Below are 5,883 nucleotides of genomic sequence, written 5' to 3'. Positions count from 1 at the left end.
AAAAAACAGAAAAAACAAAAACTTGAGCTGAATTGTGGTATTTGCCTGTAACCCCAGGTGAGGAGGCTGAGGCAGAGGGGTCTTACCTTGAAGACCTCTTACCTTATGTGGGACCTCATATCAAAATGACAACACTGAAAATCGAACTTGCACCTCAAATGTGACAAGCCTTATGCTGGCTTGCTTGTGTGGAAATGTAATGTTTCATGCCTTGCAGTCTCACAATGCTGTGACCACTCACAGCCTTATCTGCTGTGCTTCGGATCACTTCCCAGCACTCCTCTGCTCTCTCAGGTCTAGCATGGGCTGGATGGATGCTGTCTTCCTCCCTTCCCGGTCCCCAGTTTCCCAGGTTGACTCCTGCTGGTCCTCTGGATTCCTGTGCTGGTGGAAGCCTTGCTCCCTACTTCTCTGCGGCTAGGTCACTTCCCTTACCTCAGCACCTAGCCCAGTCTACTCTAATTATCAGCTTCTTGACTGATATCTCTCCAAGTCTACAGTTTCCTGGAAGAGATGAGAACTCTGCCTTTTTACAGCTGCAACTTGAGTCCCTGGCACAGCGCCTGTGCAAAGAGCCTGAGACCACGGGGTGTGGGAACAGCCAACACCAGACCTACCGACTTTTTTCTTTTTTTAAGATTTATTTATTTATTTATTAAGTATACAGTGTTTGCCTGCATGTACACCAGAAGAGGGTACAAGATCTCATTAAAGATGGTTGTGAGCCACCATGTGGTGGGAATTGAACTCAGGACCTTTGGAAGAGCAAGCAGTGCTCTAACCTCTGAGCCATCTTTTGAGCTCCCCGAGCAACTTTTTGGAGCATCAAGATGGAATGCAGCCAGCTGTCCTAGGAGACTCTAAATATATATATATATATGCATGTCATAATTTAGCATACATATGAAAATGGGTGCCTCATACCAAACGGATTTTAATTAGAATTATGATGCAAATTCTTAGAAATTACATTTTATAAAATTAAGTTCTCTTCAAAAGTGCTCTTTACTGGAAAAACAAGCAGAGTCCAGAGGATTCAGGTCACCCCATGGCCCTGTGTGCGTTGACTAGCACTAGCATTCTGCCTCTCTGAGTCTGTCATCCCCCACCCGGGTTCCGACTCTACTCCCTGCTGCCCAGATACAACACCCTCTTTCAACTGCCCTCCACCTTGGTGTCGCCTTCTCACCAACCGGTGCATATGTCTGTGAACCTTAGTGCCAAGTCTATTTCCTGGAAGAGCCGTACTAAGTACGCAGTTAAACCAGTGAAGATGAGGAAATCTGGGAGTCGAGACCATACAGGCCGCATCCGCGGACAGGGTATTGGTGGGGGCCACAAGCAGAACTATCGAATGATCAACTTTCTACGGGAAGGAAACCAAGTCAGGACCCTTTGAGGAGAAGATTGTCATGGTCCCCCATGATCCTTGCAGGTCTGTAGACATAGCTCTGACTGCTGGGGGCAGCCGGAAATGTTGGATCATTGCCACAGAAAACACGAAGGTAGGAGATACGACTCTCAACTCTAACTGTGTAGGCAGGATGGCAGTGGCTGTTCATGAAGGAGATGCATATCCTCTTGGGGCGTTGCCTGTGGGGACCCTCATCAACAATGAAGAAAGTGAGCCTGGCAGAGGAGCCCAGTATATCCGAGCTGCAGGGACGTATGGCATGCTGCTTCGGAAAGTGAATGGAACAGCCGTTATCCAGCTACCCTCTAGGTGCTGGAGACGTGTACTGCCACTGTAGGCTGAGTTTCCAACGTTAATCTTTTTTTTTTTTTAAAGAATATTTATTTATTATGTATACAGTGCTCTGCCTGCATGTATGCCTGCAGGCCAGAAGAGAGCATCAGATCACATTATAGATGGTTGTGAGCACCATGTGGTTGCTAGGAACTGAACTCAGGACTTCTGGAAGAGCAGTCACTGCTCTTAACCTCTGAGCCATCGCTCCAGCCCCCTCCAGCGTTAATCTTAACCAGCAGGTTATCAGCAAGGCAGGATGGAACCTCTGGCTGGGCAGGAGGCCTAACAGTGGGCTGTGGCAACATAAAGGAAACTGGGCTGGCCAAAAAATTCAGCCACTGCCCACCATGAAGAGTTTTGAGAAGTTGCCCTGAGGGGCTGCCCAGAGCTGATATCCCTGGACTCTATTAAAATGCCCCTTGTTTAAAAAAAAATGCTCTTTACTCATTGAACTACTTTTAAACCCTTAAACTGGGCGTGGTAGTGCATGCCTTTAATCCCAGCACTTGGGCAGAGGCAGGTGGATCACAGTGAGTTCGAGGCCAGCCTGGTCTACAAAGTGAGTCCAGGACAGCCAAGGCTAACACAGAGAAACACTGTCTCGAAAACCCAAAATTAAAACAATTTAAAAGACTCATAATTGTAGTTGTTATTATTATTTTTTAAAGATTTATTTATCTAATATGTATTCAATGTTCTGCTTGTATGTGTGTCTGCCCACCAGAAGAGGGCACCAGATCTCATTATAGATGGTTGTGAGCCACCATGTGGTTGCTGGGTAGCCTCTGAGCCATCTCTCCAGCCCTAGTTGTTATTATTTTGCGTGAAAGGGGTGTGTGCCACAGTGTATGTGCAGAGTGGAGGACAACTTGTGGAAACTGGTTCTCTCCTACTATGTGGACTCTGAGAATCAGACTAGTTATCAGGCTTGGTGGCAAACATCACCTGCGCAGCCGTGTACAATTCCATCTGCAGCTTATCGCTCCTGCAAGGCAGTCACATCAGCAGTATGTGACTTTTCTTGTAAATAGTATTTCAAGTTGTGGCAGTGTTTCTCCAACAATTATGCCACCCATTTCCCCCCTATTTTATTACCTTATCTAGAACAATGGCTTTCACAATGACACCCAATTGCCTTTGGAATCCACAGAGATGTTCCTATTTCATCTGAGCAAGGGGCTTTATCAGCGTCAGCCTGGATGAGCCTGCATGTGGAGAACGAGAGACCATGTGTCTCCTTTCTAATGATGGGAAAGGCACTTGAGGGACCACACCAGTGCTGGAATTAAGTTTTCAGATGGATTTTACTCTAGCCACCTAGGCCAGCTCCAAGCCTCGTCTCACAAAGCATGAGCCAGCCTTATGAGGTCCTCCTGACAACTGAAGGTCACCGTGTGTGGTGGCGCACACCTTTAATCCCAGCACTCCAGAGGCAGAGGCAGGTGGATCACTGTAAGTCCGAGGCCAGCCTGGTCTACAAAGCAAGTCCAGGACAGCCAGGGCTGCTACACAGAGAAACCCTGTGTTGAAAAACAAACAAGCAAGCAAACAAAAAAGATACTGAACAAGTATTTGCTCCTCTCTCTCTCTCTCTCTCTCTCTCTCTCTCTCTCTCTCTCTCTTCTTTTTCTCACCAGAAGGAGTCATTCCTGGGTTGACTGACATCCAGCAATGTTCGCACCTCACAGCAGTATTTGCCTTTCTCATCCTGTACTTTTGAGATTCCATCTATTTTTAATCTTTTAGTTATTCTTTGACAATGTCATACATATATACAGTGTATCTCGATCCTATCTGCCTCCAACTTCCCTCTCCCATCCTCCTCTGACACCCACCCAACCCCTCCCTTCTCATCCTCCTCTCATCTCCTTTTGTTTTGTAACCTACTGAGTCCGGTTAGCGCTGCCCACTGGCTGGAACACTGGCTGGAACGCTGGCTGGCCTTGCTGTCTTGGTCTTGTGCTGGTAACTCTAATAGCACTGAGTTGGTGAGTACAGTGGCCACACCATGTGGAGGCGACAGCCCTGGGCTCTTCTAGCACTCCTGCCCTTCATCTGCCTCTTGGACTCTTTCTTACCTTCTCTTTTGTCACATTCCTTGTGCCTTGAGGCTAGGGAGAATTGATATAGACATCCCACTTAAAGCTGAGTACTCTTAGTCACTTATTCTCAGTCCTCTGACTACTTATAAATCTCTTCTCTAACTGCTGTCCACTGCAGAAACTCCTCTGGCCAAGGTTTGAGAACAGCACTAGTCTATAGGTTTTTTAAAAAAAAAAAAGGCAAGTATTTAGAAGACAGTTTGACAACATTCCATTTGGCGAAACAATAGTAGTTTCTTCCCTAGGGCCCGTGACTTCCTGAGCCCTGGGCTTTTGGCCAAGTTTGCAGGATTTCATTTTTCCTTACAAGAGTCTCCATCTACAGCTCCAGCTCTGTCGCCTCTAACTGTGGTGATTCTCTTGCTCGACCACCATCCCCAAGTGGAGAGTCGTTCTTGAAGTCACTGTTCTTGCCCTCTAATGCCAAGTTCTTTCCCACAAGTTGTGCAGTGCACTGTATTTTGGTTGCTCACCTTTTTAACCTATGTGGGTTCTCCTATCATTAGCATAGCACAGAGGGCCACAATAGTCAACAGTAAACTAGCAGCATACTCATACAAGCACAACGGCTAACCCGCAGGCAAAGTCAAAGACGGAGCGTTACAAGCTGCCCTAAAGTTACAGGACCCACAGTAATGCGACAATGAGAGAGTGCTAACTGAGGTGGAGACATCAGCCTGAGACAATGGAGGGAGGGTAGCAAGCATCCATGACAGCAGGTAGATCATTTATGTTGGGACCAATTGACACTAAAAATAGTGTTGCCTTCAGCCTTTTTTTAAAATAGATTGTTTATTTTTATGACTGCTTTGCTTTGTGTGTATATGTATGTGCATCATCCCCAGAGGCCATAAGAATGCTAGATCCCTTAATCTGGAATTAGGGATACTGGGGAGCCACCAGGTTAGTGCTGGGAACCAAACTTGGGTCCTATGGATGAGCAGCCAGTGCTCTTAACCACTGGGCCATCTATCCAGACAAATATTCAAATATTGTGTGTGTGTGTGTGTGTGTGTGTGTGTGTGTGTGTGTGTGTGTGTTTGAGATGTCTATAATTCTGTACCTTGGGCCCCAATGTGAGAATCTAGTACCTTGAGTTTACAAGTGGTGCTAGTAATGACAAGAGACATTCATTCAGACTTAAAGGATTTGCAAAGACATAATAAACCGGTCCTTTGGGCACATGCCTACAATCCCAGCTATGGGGCATGAATAAAACCATGAGTGAATGTGTTCTGTTGGCACGGCATAGCCGTGTCAAGAATGTCAATTCCTCAGAACCCTTGGAAATGGCAAAAGCTCTCTTAAGTGAGGCTGGAGGAGGCTGCAGGGGTTGGGGCCGGGGGTGAGGCTAGCAAAGCTTTCTTCTGGCCCAAGTACAATTGACCAGTATATGAAAAAAATTATCAACCACAGCTTTTCTCTCCTGGATATCCACAACCTAAGACCATTCCCTTCCAGACACCTTCTACTGAGACTAGCTAATTCTTCTCTTGTGCTGTCTATAATAAATGCCCTGGTTCCCAGGAGCCATCCATCCTAGCAAACTCAGCTTTTCTGTATGGGCATCTCTCATTTCCTCAATGTCAGTCATTTCTTTGCTCCTGTGTCACTGCAGTCAGATTTCCAGGATCAAGCTGTGCAGGACAAAGCACCTAGTACCAGGAAGACTGAGGCAAGAGAATAGGAGTCAACTCTCAGCCAGTCTGGACTATATAGTGACTTCTAAACCAGTATGGAGTACTGGGATGTGGGGACTGTGCTATATGGAGAGAGAGAGGGGTGTGGTTCGTAGCAAGAAGCCTTACAGAGGAGAGAGCCAAGAGTCTCCGACTGAGCCACGCGGTGGGGGCTCACTCAGAAGGCAGAGCCAGGCGGACCCCTGAGTTCGAGGTCAGCCTGGTCTACAGGGTGAGTTCCAGGACAGCCAAGGCCACACAGAAAAACGTTGCCGCAAAAAGCCAAAAGAAAAAAGAAGATTCTCCAACTGGCAGCAGCATTGGTTGCCACACACATGAATGGGGCCATCGT

At 46.9% G+C, this 5,883-nt stretch overlaps 1 pseudogene across 1 annotated transcript; it reads left to right on the top strand.

Annotated features, from left to right (window-relative positions):
- Positions 1–1,048: 1,048 nt before the first annotated feature.
- Positions 1,049–2,124, top strand: LOC311606355 (large ribosomal subunit protein uL2m-like; annotated as a pseudogene). The gene is made up of 2 exons: positions 1,049–1,723; positions 1,971–2,124. The product of its transcript is annotated as a large ribosomal subunit protein uL2m-like (transcript).
- The last annotated feature ends 3,759 nt before the right edge of the window (positions 2,125–5,883 follow it).

The sequence above is a fragment of the Acomys minous genome (assembly GCF_964271855.1).
Source record: "Acomys minous genome assembly, chromosome: 1".
NCBI classification, from domain to species: Eukaryota; Metazoa; Chordata; class Mammalia; order Rodentia; family Muridae; genus Acomys; species Acomys minous.
The sequence above is the reverse complement of the archived record's forward strand: the minus strand, read 5'-3'. Positions and strand labels throughout refer to the sequence as shown.